Source organism: Myodes glareolus, chromosome 23 (genome assembly GCF_982192425.1).
Source record: "Myodes glareolus chromosome 23, mMyoGla1.1, whole genome shotgun sequence".
NCBI lineage: Eukaryota > Metazoa > Chordata > Mammalia > Rodentia > Cricetidae > Myodes > Myodes glareolus.
The window spans coordinates 49,776,981-49,792,482 of NC_142048.1; the positions used below are offsets into that span (position 1 = coordinate 49,776,981).

At 42.7% G+C, this 15,502-nt stretch overlaps 1 protein-coding gene and 1 long non-coding RNA gene across 3 annotated transcripts in view; one reads left to right on the forward strand and one right to left on the reverse strand.

Moving 5' to 3' along the window:
* Atp7b (ATPase copper transporting beta) overlaps window positions 1–15,502 on the forward strand; it is a 74,331-nt gene that overhangs the window by 21,159 nt on the left and 37,670 nt on the right. The gene's annotated exons all lie outside the window — the stretch shown is intronic.
* LOC146890556 (uncharacterized) lies at window positions 361–5,514 on the reverse strand. Its single transcript, XR_014998624.2, has 2 exons — window positions 5,260–5,514; window positions 361–772 (listed from the first exon to the last, which is right to left on the reverse strand). It is a non-coding gene; the product is annotated as an uncharacterized LOC146890556 (long non-coding RNA).

Here is a 15,502-nt window from a genome sequence, read left to right on the forward strand (position 1 = left end):
TAAATACTTTCCCTCTTATAGGAATTTTTCTGCTGTTCATTTTATTTTTTTATTGTTGTTGTTTGTTTAGATTTTATACAGGATCTTACTCTGTAGCCCACACTGGCCAAAACCTTACTATATAACCCCAGAATTTACAGCAATCCCACTGCCTCAGTGTCCCAAGTGCTAGGATTACAAGTGCTTGCTACCACCAAGCCTGTGCTGGTGCTCATGTGGTGAAAATCACCAAGCCAAATTGTGTGGCTTAATGTGGTGTGGTGTGGTGTGTGTGTGTGTGTGTGTGTGTGAGAGAGAGAGAGAGAGAGAGAGAGAGAGAGAGAGAGAGAGATTGTTGAATGCTAAAGACTTACTTGGGTATTGATAACAGAAACAGTTTTTAAGATTATTTTGCTTTCATCTCTTTAGCCAGGATGCTCTAAGATATTTATTTTTAAAATTTTAAAATCTTTTTTTTATGACTAGAGATGAAGCTTAGTAGGTGTAGATCATGGTTGAATCCGCAGGATGAACCCCTCCCCCTCCCAATTTTTAATTGCCTTTTATTTTTGATGAGTTTGTAGACAATTCCAAGAGACTCTTTCCAAGTTTCTTCCTGGCCAGGGATGTGTAAAATCGGCTAGTTTGAGTAGGTCTCAGGCAGGTCAGACGTGAACGCCGTGCTCAGTGAATTCCAGGCACTTTGCTTCCAGAGAGTCACTGTTCCGTTTTCATTCTGTAGCTCTTTAAACGACATTAAACAGGCAGGCAAACTGTTCAAGCTTTTAGAAGCCTGGAGAATAACAAAGCGTTTATTCAGACACATCCTGTGTTGCTGGTGTACGTGACTCATAGCTGACATTTATATCTTTAGCTAAGTGTTTAGGATAGAAGAATAGTAAACATTTTCTTGGGGAAAAATGCTTCAGACTTCCCAGACTTTGTAAACTCAGCCCCTGAGGTTTGGGCTATGCGCATTTTAATGGTCAGTGCTAATCTCTTAGGCTGTGGGAATCCCCGGAACCTGACTAGGGTAGCAGCCCCCTCTGAAGAGAAGCTGGTGAAGAAACCTTAGTAGGCAATCCTCGGTTCATTCTAGGCCCTTGGACCCAGAGTATTGGAGGCTCAGCATCAGATTTCTCATTTCAAAGCTGGGTGAGGGATCCTGCCTCGTACGGCTGTGATCCCCTCTGCATCCACTTTCTGGAGAACCGCAAACGGAAAACTAGGCTTTTATATAGAACTTGCGGTTCTCGAGCTGTGTGGTTTTTGCCGATTGAATAAGACTGAGTTAGCACCATAGATGTCTGAGCAGTTACAACTCCATTCTGTGTGTGTTTGAGTGTGTGTGTGCATGTGAGTGCATATGTATGACAGTGTGAAATGCATTCGTATGTGTATGCGTGAGGGTTTGTGTGTGTGTGTGTGTGTGTGGTCTTCTTCAGGTACTCTCCACTTTATGTTTTGAGACAAGGTCTCACTGAACCTGGAGCTCACAGGTTAGGTCAGACTAGCTGGCTGCACGCCTTAGGGTTCCCTTCTAGCTGCACCTCACTGGTGCAGGGATTACAGCTGTGTATGGTGCCATGCTTTTTTTTTTTTTTCTTTTTTAAATGTGTGTGCTGGGGTCAAATTCAGGTCCTCATGCTTAGATGGCAAGCGTTTTACCAACTGAAACAAAGCACTGGTTATGATACTGTTAGGTCTGTTATAAACAAGAACTCACGGGAAACTCCCTTCCCAAACAAATTTATGATGGAATGAGAGAATATAGAAAGATAGAAAGAAAAAAGTGGAAGCAGTTGTTTTCTCCCGACATCTATGCGTAAGTGTATGTATACGAATGTGTTTGTGTGCACTTGTGTGCACATTTTAAAATATGAAATCAGATCTTCCTGCCTCAGCCTCTCAAGTGCTGAGATTATATGTGTGAGCCCAGATATGCCTGGCCTTCTTTTAACTTTATTGTTTGTGTAACATATTCTTTGTTAATATATAGGTGCAGCTACATTATTCTTTTTTGATTCAAGTACCATTTTTAAAAGTTGGGATTCTTTTTGAGAAAGAATTTAAGTAATCTTCAGATAAGGGACATTTGTAGTAACTGTTTTATGACCCTAAGAACCAAACTACAAGCCCATTATAGTTGAATACTTGTTCACTGTGAACAGTGTATTTACATCCGAGTCTATTATGATCAAAGTTTGGTTGTTCATGTAGCAATTGCTATGTGGTGTAATGCCATGTATGTATCAATTATCACTTACTTTAATCATTACCTGAAGAGGTAGCCTTGTCTTTAACAGCCACGGAAACTCAGATTGATTGACTAGGTAATAAGTTCCCGAAGGAGTTAATCTCAGGTTTGATGACAAGCCCTTGCCTTTCCAATGACATAAAATATTGTTTAATATATTTGGTGAGACAGGCGTGAAAGTATGGAGTATTAGAGAACTACTGATTTCTGGTGAATGGGAAGGGTAAGTCTTAGGTGGCATTGGTTGACAAGACACCGGAACTGCCGTGAGGGAAGTATTTCAGATTTGTTTTTGGGCCAGTGAGATGGCTTAGCAGGTAAAGGCTCCTGCTGTCAAGACTGGCAACCCGAGTGCAATCTCCACATCCCACTTAATGAAAGGAGGACCAACTCCTGACAGTTGTCTTTTGACTTTCACACGTGTGTCGTAACATGCTCATGCTCTTCACACGTCATAGCATGCTCAGGCCCTTCAAACACACACATACTACACTCACACACACACATACTCAATGTAATTTAAAAATTTTAAATTGCATTTTAGATTAATGAATTTTCTTGTTTGAATCTTGTGTTTCTTATACAACATAGCATACATTCTATTCAGTTTAGAATTAAATCATTACTCTATGATTTATTTGTGCTTTGAACAGGAAGGAGAAATTTCCCTTTTCTAAAACATTAGAATAAGCAGCTTTTTTGGCGAGTACATTTTCCCCACCACCCTAGGAACTTGTCTTCTGTGAGCAGAGGTCTAAGCTTAGGAGAGGGCTGGAGGAGGGAGTATCTATCTGGTCATTGTCTTGCCCCTCCTTAATGCCTCTACTGTAACTGCGGAGTGGGAGTTGTTGGGGTGTGGGTTCACTGGGGATTTAAGTATGTAGAGAAGTCTCCTTTTTCCTAGAAACAACACCGATGACCCCATTGATCTCCCAGGCCATGATCAGCTGCCAGAGTTTTTGTTGTGTTGGGGGGAATGAACCCAGGCCCCGACATGTCTCATGCACACACCTTGTCACTGAGTTAAGCCCCCTCCCCATTCGGTGGTAGGCTGATGATTTTGTTTTTGTGTCCTGCATTTGGTCACCTCAGTCTCAGTACCAAGCTTCTAATGGATGAAGAGATGAGTGGCTTGTACCTAACTTTATATTATAGCTTGTAGGACTGACAGAGGAGTGAACAGATGTTGGCTATAAGGGTGTTAGGTTATGGATTTGCCATTTTAATTGATTAGTCAGTTGATTAATATTTGCTGTGTTGATGATGAAACCCAGATCCTCAAGCATAATAGGCATACATGCATAGTAGGCTTACACTGTACCCCAGATCTACACTCCCGGCATAGTCTACCACTGAACTGAACTCACATTTCTTATATTTTTGGAAAATAGGACTCAGAATTTTGTTCTTGGTGAGAAGTTTCTTTCCATAGTCCAGGCTAACCTGGAGCCCAGAGTCTTCCTGCCTCTCTGCGGGAAGGGCTGGGGTTGAGGGCTAACACCACACCCGACGCTCTTCTGTGACTCTTCACGTTTACCAACTGTAGATGTCTTTTTATATACATTTGCCTACTTTACAGTCACAACACAGCTTTCTGTGGGTGGGCTGTATGTAGCTAATTATCTACAGAGTTTTTGGTTGGCTTCCAAATGTTTACCATTTAAATATGACAGTGATCATTCTCATCTAATTTTATATCCATATAGTGAAATCCTCCGAGCTTCAGAGGAAATGTTCTGGGATCTAGGACAAAAGCATCGAGCATTTAACATGTTGATAAGTATTACCTATTTGATAACTGCTTCCCAGAAAGGTGTATGCTTACCTTTCCGTGAGCAGTGGTTGTGCATTGTTTCTCTGTGCGCTTGCTTATGGTATCACTGAACTTTAAAATGCCAGCCTGTTGGTGGGAAGTGGTTTATCTTAATATCTTTGTATTTAATACTTTTAAAATGCCTTTGTAAACCACATGCATTTCTTTTTCTGAAGACTGTTGTAGTAGTGAGTTCCCTTCTTGCATTTATTCAGTAATGTTGCTATAAACATTATACTAGATTCACAGTGAAGATGTTTTTGTTTGTTTTTTGTTTTGTTTTCGAGACAGGGTTTCTCTGTATAACAGCCCTGGCTGTTTTGGAGCTCACTCTGTAGACCACTGGCCTTGAACTCACAGAGATCGCTTGCATTTACCTCCCTATGCTGGGATTAAAGGTGTGAGCCACCACCGCCCGGCTCATGGTGAGGATTTTAAAGATGTATGTCTGTTTTATATGAAGCTGGTCCTACCTATGATTCGGTGTAGAAAAAAATACATTCCTTTGTCACTATAGCAGCGGTTATCAACCTGTGCTTCAAAGACCTTCAAAGACCTTCAAAGACCACAGAAAACACAGATATTTATGATTCATAACAGCAGCAAAATTACAATTTTGAAGTAACAACAAAAATAATTTTATGGTTGGGGTCACCACAACCTGAAGAACTGTATTAAAGGGTTGCAGCATTGGGAAGGTTAGGAACTACTGCATTATGTAGTTTAGTTTTTATAATAATAAAATACATTATCTCATCAAATAGGATGATCATTTAGCAGTGTAGCAACAAAAAAATAACCCCGAGTCTATTGATTTCTATCATGTGGTGTAAATATGTCAGTTAATGTCAAAGTTGGCATTCCTTCTAGTGAGTTGGTACTGTGTTTTACATATTTCATGTAGCCCTTTTGCACAATCATATTGCTTTTTTTTATTTTTAATAAAATGTGTATCTGTGCAGTGCATGCAGGTACTGGTCAAGGACAGAAGAGGGCATTAGATGCACTGGAGCTGGCATGATAGGCAATTGTGAAATCCAGCCCCTGGGTATGGGTGCTGGGAATCGAACTCCAGCCCCCTGGAAGAGCAGTACACACTCTTAACCACCAAACCGTCTCTCCAGCCCCACCTTGTGGTTTTCAATGATATTACTTTATTCAATTTTCTTTTTTAATATAAGACTTTTACAGTTACTTGATATTGACTAACCTGTCAATTAAGCCTTCGTTGTTTGGCAGGGAAAACCACTCTTCCTTAAGTGGGATGTTACTGGAGAAAACACACATTCCAAAGCAAAAAGTGGTGTGTCCGTTGGAGCGGTTGTTACAGCAGAAACAGCGAGAAGCAGTGGGATTCCGTGAAATGGCTGACGTAAGCTGTGCGGGAGGAAGCGGGGAGGCAGGATAGGAAGGGAAGGTAATGTCGTGTGGGAAGAGTCGCAGCCCTTCGTCAGGGTCTGGTTCAAAGCCTCTGCCTGCCGAGAGTCAAGGGTTCCAGCACGATTGGCGTTTGCTTAAGGCCTTTCTCCCTTCTCAGCTGAAAGCCTTCAGTTTTCTAGAAATTCCATCAGAAACCCTTATAGTAAGAACTTGTCTAACCCCGGGTACAATCCTGTTTTTAAAAAAATCAGATTGTAATCCATCTAGTGCACCTCTAAGTTCACTCTATAATTTCATTTATTAGAAAGAAAAGAATGGGGCCAGGAAATTGTCTTAGCTTATAAAGTGCTTGCCACGCCAGTGTGAGGACCTCAGTTAGACCCCAGCATCCACGTAAAAACTGGGCACGTGGCCTGTGTCTGAAATTCCAGTGCTGGGGAGTCAGAGACTGGAGGATCTGGGGTCTTCTGGCCCAGCCAGTTTGTCCAAATCAGTGACCCCCCAGATTCTGGCCTACACGTGAACGGTTTTGTTTTGATTTGTTTTAATTTTCAAAAGAGAAAAAGAAGAGGAAAGGCTACTAGCAACCCTTTGCGATGTGACTTGAGAGAAGTCATGCATGTGCTTGATGCTGAGACATGTCACTGGCCTGCTCTGAGGAGCCCGCACCCCGGGCCTATTCTTTCCACCAGAGAGAGTCTCTGTGCTTTACACCCTGACTCTGCTCTGTTAGCTCGTACGGGACTTCTCTTTTGCACTATGGCCAAGGATCTGGCTTTGCCTGCCTCTAGGTAGCTAAGAGGTTGAGCGGCTTTCTCAGGCTGCTGCAGGTGATAGCATGAAGCCCTGTGTCTGTCTGCCCTGACCCCACAGGGGCAGTGTGATAGCATGGAGCCCTGTATCTATCTGCCCCTGACCCCACAGGGACAGTGTGAAGTGTCGCTTGGAGAGGCTACCACTGGATTAGAATTTTTATTTTGTGACTATAGATAGTATTATTATCAACATTATAATGTACATTATAATCAGCATATAACAGCATCATAATATTATATATATATATGTATATATGTTCATTAATTTTATTTATCAGTTTTACTCACTTTGGCTAGAGAGATAGCTTAGTGGCTAACGTACTTACTCTGCTAGCATAAGGACCTAAGCTTGGCTTCTGGGCACCCATGTAAAGCTGGGTGTAGATATGCACTATAACTCCAGCACTGGGGTGGGGACAGGCAAATCCTGGGGCTTTCTTGGACAGCCAGCTGGAAGGCAAACTCCAGGTTCAGTGAAAGAATGAGGTAGAGGACCGCAGAGGAAGACCCCTGAAGTTCAGTGACCTCTTCATGCCTAGGGATGCATGCTATATATATACATGTATGCATGTACGCTCTCTCTCTATACATGTATACATAAAACAGCACACACACACACAAAGTAACACTTGTCTTTTAAATTAAAGCTGTAAAAGTTTCAAAATATAAATTTAAAAACATTATTTTCTAATACTTGAAGATAACCTCAAAGAGTATGTACTAAAGAATAGGTATGTGTATTTCCGTGGGCTTGCGGTATTTAACGTAGAGATAGCCATTCTTCCACATCAGAGATTGGCAGCATTCATCCGTATGCCTGGGATGATCTGGGTGGCATCAGTCTCTCCTTCTCCCCTCCCCTCCCCTCTCCTCCCCTCCCCTCCCCTCCCCTCCCCTCCCCTCCCCTCCCCTCCCCTCCCCTCCCTTCCCCTCTCCTCCCCTGCATCAAAGAATGGACTTAAGAGCATGTACACACCATGTACCTACACTAAAAGCTATCCAAACACTGCATAACTGTCAACAGATTGTTCAAGCCACGGTGTGGCTTGGTGGTAGGACGCTCACTCACATGGGAGGCCCCAGGCCCATTCAGTACCGCAGCAGAAGAATGTAGGCGATGGCTCTCGATGATCAAGTGTTTCATAACTCTTGTTTGAAAAGCTTTGCCTCACAATGCCATCTCTCCAGCCCCTGTGCTTTTCTTTTATGCTGTGTTGCCCAGGCTGGCCTGGAACTCGTGACCCTCCCACTTGAGCTTCCCAGTTGCTGGGGTGGCAGGTGTTCACCACTGTGACTGGCCTAACATTTTCTTTTTGATAATTTATTGTTTTTTGGTCTTTTTTTTTTGTGAATAGACTGTCTTTCTTTTTGCATTGAATTGTTGGCATTTGTCTTTTGGAAAGAAATTTATAGGTCAGTGAACCAGATTTTGGTGTGTACTGTGTGAAGCAGGTTTTGGTGTGTACCGTGGGAAGCAGGTTTTGGTGTGTACTGTGGGAAGCAGGTTTTGGTGTGTACTGTGGGAAGCAGGTTTTGGTGTGTGCTGTGGGAAGCAGGTTTTCCTGTTTCACCCCAGCACACCTGCACAGCTTTGTTCACAGGCCTGTAGTCCACCTGTACACTCCAGTGCTTCTGGGCCTTGGGGTGTGCATTTGCAGTCTGCCCCCAGGGTGGGCGATTAATTCCAGTTAACATTTCCTAAGACATACGGAGTTAAGGTGGTGCCTCCTCTGGGGTTTGCATGCCAGCATTCCCTTCAAAGATGGAGAGGGAAGAGCTGATGGGATGAAAGAGCTTGAGCCCAATAGTTTTATCAATGTTGCCTTTAGTTTTCTTCTTTCTTCCATGTTTTTACACCTTGAGGGGTTTTGATACTGGTGGTATTGCTCTCCATTTTCTCAGTTCAAGTCGGGGTGATGTAGAAAATACTTAGTGGGATTTTTATTTGAAATTGAAGTATGATTACATCTTTCCCCTTCCCATTCTTCCCTCTAACTGCTCTCAGCCCCTCCCCCCACCACCTTCCATTGCTCTCCTTCTCTCTCAAATTAATGGCCTCTTCTTCTTTGCTATGATTATATATAAATATAACCTGCTCGATCCACTTAGTGTTACTTGAGTGGATATGATCTCACGGGTAACCAATTGGTGTGCTGGATAACCAGTCAGGGGCATAAGAAAGACTGTTTCTCCCACTCTCAGTGTTCTGTAGTTGCCTGTGGTTCTTTTTTTAGGGGTGGAGTCCTGAGGTTCCCCCCCTTCCATGTTAGCATGTCTCTTGGTGCTGTACTCTTCAGGATACCTTGCTATGCTGGTCACTGTTTTGGCTTACAGTCTATCGGTTGCTCTCCTCCCTTAGCGACTTCCTAGCACTTTCTGGAACCTTGAAAGGTAGTTCTCTGGGAGGAGGTGTTCAGGTCAGATCCTGCTCTGATCCTCCAGGTCCTGTGTCCGAAGTGCATGGGGTCTTTAGCAATAGAGACTTACCTTCCCTCTAGGAGGAACACAAGGGCAAAGGCAATAGCCTGCCTTTTACGGGGAGTGTGTTGGGCACTCTTGACCAACAACTCAAAATCAGTTTCTTACACTTGGTACTGGGGTTTTTGTTAAATAATATATGATTTTTTGGGGGAGCATTATCAGAAGTGACATAACTTCATTTCAACTATACACACACACACACACACACACACACGTGTGGGTGTGTTATATGTAATTTTAGATGTATAATAATGTGATCCCTTATGTTTTTTTCCAACATCCGTTGTGTTATTTATCCCTCCTTCCTTCCTCTCCCACCCTTTGCCCCAATAAATCCCTCTTTATTTTTCTCATTTTCCACTTCATATTGTTTCTGTCCTGCTATTTCCCTCTTTTACCTCTCCCCCACCATTGTCCCCTTTTCCTTTCCTGGTTTCTGCAGTTACTCCAGGATATGTACTCACAGGAACTGATGAGAGATGTGATGTGGAGCCTCTGATGAGAGAGAACACGTGATGTTTGTCTTTCTGGGTCTGGGTTCCCTCGGTCAATATGATCTTTTCTAGTTCCATTCCTATGCGTGCCAAGTTCACGACTTCTGTTTTCTCTTCAGCATTCCATTGTGTGTATGGACCACATCTCAACTATTCATTGAACAGTTGGAGAACATTTAAGTACTTTCCATCTCCTCGCTCCTGTGGACAGGCAGAGTAGCAGTGAGCATGACTGAGCGAGTATTGTGGAGTAGGAGTTCCAGCCTCTGGACATTTGCCAGGGAGTGGTATACCTGGGTTACAGGGTAGATTTATCTGCAGCTTCTGAGAGTTTTCCATGGTGATTTTGAAAGTGACTGTACCAGTTTTCAATCCCATCAACAATGCAGGAGGGTTCCCTTTCTCCACATCTTCTCCAGCATTTGTTGTGGGTTGTTCAGTTGATCTTTGCCGTTCTGACTAGGGTAAGATGAAATCTCAAATTTTCTGCCAGTACCATATTATTTTTATGATTATGACTCTGTAATATATTTTGAAGTCTGGAATTGTAATCCCTCTGGCATTGCCGTTTTTGTTCAGGGGCTGCTTTGGCTATGGGGGTCTTTTGTGGTTCCATATGAGTTTTAGGATATTTTTTTCTGTTTCTGTTTTGAATGAGGTGGGGATTTTGTTTGCGGTTGCGCCATTTTCATAATGTTGATTGTAATTTATGGCCAGGGAGTGTCTTCCCATTTTCTAGCATTTTCCATCTTCTAAGATTTAAAATTGTAGATGTCTTTCTCTCCCTTGTTAAGCTTATTTAAAGATACTTTATCATCGTTGATGCTATTGTAAATGGGAATGTTTCCATGATCTCTTTCTTGGTGTGGATGTTGGTTTATAGAAAGACTACTGGTTTTTGTATGATGATTTTGAATCCTGCTATTTCACTGGAATTCTTATCTTTTCTAGAAGATTTTTGGTGGGATTCTTGAGGTTTCTTGTGTATGCCATATCATCTGTGCAGAAGGATATTTTGACTTATACTTTTGGTATTTTAATTTTCCTTTCATGCCTTATTGCTCCAGCTAGTGCTTTGAGCACAATATAGACAAGGAGTTGAGACAGTGGACAACCCTGTCTTCTTCCTGATTTCCAGGCAGGGATCCCTTGGAGTTTAGCTGCTGTGAAACTAATGAGTATGTATGACTTTGAGTTGCCCATTCTATTTTTGTCATAGGGTATTTGGAATGTGTGGAGTTCTGAGATAAACCATTATCTAGCCTCAAGTTATAGGTTTAGGTTAAGTAGGAGGTGTGGGAATGTTTGGTCCATATTGGTTCAAAGGCTTTGTCTGAGGAGAGGAAGATGAAGCAGGGAAGGTAAGCATTGATTGGAGGGAAGTGGCAATCCTGAGATTACAAGGGACCTGCCTTCTAAAAGTTGAAAGGCACTTGGGTTTATGGGCTTATGTAGGAGGGAACAGATCCTTGAGGACCAGTGGGAGAAGTCTGGTCCACTCTAAATGCAAGTGTATGGATAGTTTGGTTAGAGACTCTGTACACAGTTCATGTGTTCCACTCTGCCAGAGGACTGGGAATAGTATGGAATGTGTAGGTCCCATTTACTGTTAAAGGATGAGGTTAGACATCATCTGGAGATAAATTCAAGGCCACTGTCTATGGCCGAGTGCAAGAGAGGCCGAAACTGAGTGTTATTCTGTTTGTGGTGATGACTTTTCGAATTGTAGTGTCATTTTTGTTGGTGGTGGGAAAGGCTTCAACTCATCCCATAAATGTGTCTAGTAGGACAAGAAGGTAATCTGTACTTTCTAGACAGAGGCATTTGAGTTAGATCTTCCTGTCAGCCAGAAGCTGGGCAAGACCAGTCTGTCTGATGGGTTGGAAAAGGCAAGAGTTGGGGTTAGTGGTTTGACTGGTTTTTGCAAACAGAGGAGACCTATTGTAACAATTGTTTGTCTTGTGGGGACAGGTAATTCCATGCTCGCAGGAACTCAGTAAGGGCTGGAGGTCCTGGGTGGAAGAGATTATGCGGAGTTGAAAAGCTTTTCTGTTTGAAAACTTCAGATAAGATTAACAGTTGACTCTGATTGCACCATGACTCATCCCAGTAGCCATCTTGAGAAGTAATTTTGTTTTGCTCTACTGTAGTAATAGGGGAAAGAGTGTTAGTTTTGTAAGGGTGAGCATGTAGGGGCTTGCTTGGCATATTTCTCAGCTAAACTATTAGTGGTGTGGAGTCATTGAGAATTTGACTGATGTCCCCTGAAGTGAATGATAGTGCCCAGTTGTGACTTCCAGGCAACCTGTAAGAATTTGTGTATAAAAGCCATTTTGAGTTAGAGTGTTATACTGGGTGAGGAAGCCTTGTTCCCACCAGATGGCTGCTTCAGAGTATATCATATTGTATATGTATAGGTTGATTATGGTATCTTTAGCCAGCAGGAGAGCTGTAGTGAGGACTGTGCATGGAGTGAGTGATATGCTATAACATATGGCTTTGTGTGTTTGGAGCTATTGTTTATGTGTGTGTGTGTGTGTGTGTGTGTGTGTGAGTGTGTATGTATGACAGGTTTTCTCTTTATAGCCCTGACTGTCCTGGAACTTGCTCTCTAGACCCAGCTGGCCTTGAACTCACAGAGATCAGCCTGCCTCTGCCCCCCAAGTGTTGGGAATAAAGGCATGCGCCACCACTACCTGGCTTGGAGCTATAGGTTTTATAATAGCATAACCAGCTCTTTTGTGCTCCTGAAGGAACATCCATCTAAGAACTAGTCAGGAGCATTAGAGACACCATGACTAGGCAACTCTTATAAGAAAACTAATTTATCTGGGGCTTGCTTACAGTTTCAGAGGTTTAGTCCATTATCATCATGGCGGGGAGCATGGCAGCATCCTGGCAGACATAGTGCTGGAAAAGTAGCTGAGGGTTCTATATCTGGGTCCACAGGCAGCAGGAATAAAGAGACACTGGACTGGGACTGGCTTGGACTTTTGAAGTCTCAAATCCTGCCTTCAGTAATAACCTTCCTCCTAAAAGGCCACACCTACTCCAACAAGGCCACACCTCCTAATCCCTCTCAAGTAGTGCCACTCCCTGATGATCAAGTATTCAAATATATGAACATATGGGGGCCATACTTATTCAAACCACCACATAATCCTTGGCCTCTAAAGGCTTGTAGACGTATTATATTCCAAAAATGAATTCACTCTAACTTCAAAGGTTCCTATAATCTATCACAATTTCAATACTGTTTGAAAGTCCAAAGTTCAAAATTTCTTCTGAGACTCATAGTAATCTCTTAACTGTAACCCCCTGTAAAATCAAAATTAAAAAGCAGATCATATACTTCTAATGTACAGTTAGACAGAATATATGTTACTATTCCAAAAGGGAGAAAAGGGATCATATGAAGAAATACTGGACAAAGCAAGTCTGAAAACCAGCTGGGCAAACTCCCAACTCTTCATCTCCATGTCCCATGTCAAATGCTCTTCACATCTCCAACTTTGCTTTGTTGACTGCAGCACACTGCTCTCTCTTGGGCCGGGTCCATACCTAGTCTGCAGCTTTCCTTGGCAAGTATCCATAACTGCCATCTCCGGCATCTTGGAGTTTCTGAGGCAATCCAGGCTTCACCTTCACAGCTTTTCACAGTGGTCTTTCTGGGCCTTCATGCAGGGACACTCCCCACACACCCGGTCTAAGTAGCTTTCCTTAGCTGTGGAGGGAGATTCCATGACCCCTTTCTCATATTCATGACTCTACAAGAGCCACGTGACCAAAGCTGACAAGTCCTGCTTCTTGCTTGGGCTGGGACATAGCGTCCTTGTTCAATTACATTTGCACCAGATTCTGTTTTTGATACTTTCCTTGAGTACTTAAGCTTTTCTTTAACTCCTTTCCAAAAGTTGGAAGCTTATTGGGTGGGGTCTTGCCCTAGGGTCACCACTTCCTTTTATTCCATTTATCATCGGGCTTTTCTGGAAACTTTTTCCTGTCTCCTTGAGCAAGGACTTAATTCCATTACACTCTCTAGTGCTCCTTTTCTCTTCAAACTCTACATTTATGTTTTTCCTTGCTCAAGTTGTTCTTTTTTGTTATAGATCTGCATAAGAGTAGACACTAACAGCCATGAGACAGTCAATACTAGGCAGCCTTGAAATCTCCTCTGCCAAAGCCATTAGCCCAAAACTCTTTAATTTAGCTTCAGGCAGATTTTTTGGATGAGGGCAAAAAGTAGTCACATCCTTTGCCAATATCACAAGGGTGGTCTCTAGGCTGCTTATTAATACTCTTCTCTGAAACCTCTTGAACTGGATATTCATAATCTGCTTTGTTCTCAGGGCCATGGCCGTTCACATCCCTGCTAGTATGGCCTGTCAAACACCACTTAAACTTTCTTCGTAATCCAAAGTTCCAGAGTCTACATTCTGCCAACAAACAGCATGGTCAGTCTGTCACAGCAATATCCCAGTCTTGGCACCAACTTCTACCGTACTTTGTTCTATTGCTGTGAAGAGACACCATGACCAAGCCAACTCTTAAAAGAATTTAATTGGGTCTAGTTTACAGTGTCAGAGGTTTTAGTCCATTTCATCATGGTGGGGAAAATGGTGACATGCAGGTATACATGGTGCTGGAGAAGTAGTTGGAGAATTCTACATCTGGACCCACAGGCATCAGGAAGAGACAGATACGGGACTGTCTTGGGCTTTTGAAACTCCAAAGCCCACCTTCAGTGACACCCTTCCTCCAACAAGGCTGCACCTCCTAATCCCTCACAAGTACTATCACTCCCCTGTGGTCAGACATTCAAATATGTGAGCCTGTGGGGGCTATTCTTATTCAAACTAGCACATATATGCTGAAAGGAGCATAGGGTAGGCTCTGCTACCAAAGCACAGGAAGTTAGTGAAGATGAGGAGTAAAGTTGTAGGGTTGAGGGTTGAACATGGATGCAAGGAGACATCAGGGTCTACAAGGTGGGATTGCATTTTGTGAACATGAGAAGGGGAGAATGTCACAAACCTCGCCACACTGGGCTGTCATATGTCATAAGTCACCTTTTTGGGGTGACTTCTATTGCAATCCTAGCTGGGGCTGATTCTTACGTTCCAGGGTAGGGGTGTGAGGGCACCTTTAGGTTGCTCTTAGACTTGGAGAAGCCAAAGTGTGGCTCCACCTCCTTGGCAAGCGGAGGTGCTGTGATTGGTCACAGAGCAACAGCGGTCACTGTTGAGTGGGTGAAAGAATGAAGGGCAGGCCAGGCACAAGGTGTGCCTTTGCCACCAAGCCCTAGCTGCAGACCAGGCCATGGTCATGGAGCCTCAGCCTCTGTCACTGTGGTTGGGAAGTTGGGAAATGTGAAGGAAGCCCAGCCCAGCAGGAGAAGGAGAGAACAGATTGTGTGGCTTAAGAGATCAATACAGTTGTGAGAAGACCCTATTGATGAAATGAATACAGAAAAGAAAAGATACAGGTCTTTTTTTTTTTCAGGAATAGGAAGATCATGAATTAAAGCCAAGATATTTTATACTATTTGTGGCTATTGTGAAGAGTGTTGATTCTCTGATTTCTTCCCAGCCCTTTTATCATCTGTGTAAAGGGGGGCTACTGATTTTTTTTTGAGTTAATCTTGTATCCTGCTACATTACTGAAGGTGTTTATGAGTTGTAGAAGTTCCTTGGTAGAATTTTTCGAATCACTTATGTAAACTATCATATCATCAGCAAACAGTGAGAGTTTGACTTCTTTTCTGATTTTTATTCCCTTGATCTCCTTTTGGTGTCTTATTGCTCTAGCTAGGACCTCAAGAACTATATTGAATAGATGTGGAGAGAGTGGATAACCCTGTCTTGTTCCTGATTTCAGTGGAATCATTGAGAGTTTCTCTCCACTTAGTTTGATGTTGGCTGTTGGTTGCTGGCTTGCTGTATATTGCCTTAATTATGTTTAGGTATGTTCCTAGTATCCCTGTTCCCTCCAAGACCTTTATCATGAATGGATGTTGTATTTTGTCGAAAGCTTTTTTGGCATCTAATGAGATGATCAGGGAAGCTTTCTTGGCTGTGGAGTAGAATGTGCCTTCTTTGGTGTTTGGATGAAATATTCTGTGGATATCTATAAAGTCTATTTAATGTATGGTATGAATTAATTCTCATGTTTCTCTGTTTATTTTTTGACTATTGGAGGAAGTGGGGTATCGGAATCATGTGCTATTAATGGATTGCATTTAATCTGTGTCTTTAAATTCAGTGGCACAGTTTTTATGAAGTTG